The sequence below is a fragment of the Austrofundulus limnaeus genome, unplaced genomic scaffold (genome assembly GCF_001266775.1).
Source record: "Austrofundulus limnaeus strain Quisiro unplaced genomic scaffold, Austrofundulus_limnaeus-1.0 Scaffold4621, whole genome shotgun sequence".
NCBI lineage: Eukaryota > Metazoa > Chordata > Actinopteri > Cyprinodontiformes > Rivulidae > Austrofundulus > Austrofundulus limnaeus.
In genome coordinates, this window is record NW_013957023.1 from 2,048 (window position 1) to 2,568 (window position 521).

Sequence of the window (521 nt, forward strand, 5' to 3'; positions counted from 1 at the left end):
TTTGTTGTTGTTTTTAAATAGGTGTTAATTTTGAAGATGGTTGTAGAAGCTGTCTGTAACTGAGCCTTGGTGTTTCCCAGCTGGTGGATTGATGCAGGTGTATGTTAAATGTTTTCCATGAGATGGCGGTAGAGTTGAATAAATGAAATGGTTGTGCAGAGTGCTCCGTGTAAGAGGTTGTGCTGAATGTTGTGAAAAGAGATTTCTTAGCTAAAGTAGTAAAATTGTCGAGGACTTCGGAGCTGCCAAGGTGTGTTTTGATGATCAGTGTGAATGTATGAGCAGATGTGTTTGTGATAGGATGTGATAGATTGTAGTAGGACATGTGCTTATAGCAGAGACACGTGTAATGGAAGTGAGCAGCTAATGTTTAAGGTAAGACAGCAGGTGTCCATTAGAGCGGGCCGTGGAAGCTAATAGAAGGTAAAAAGTGCGGTATTTAAAGTTATGAGAGATGACGCAATATCGGAAGTAGTGGCATGACGGAAATACTGGCGCAGTTCTTTTTTTATATATTAGCA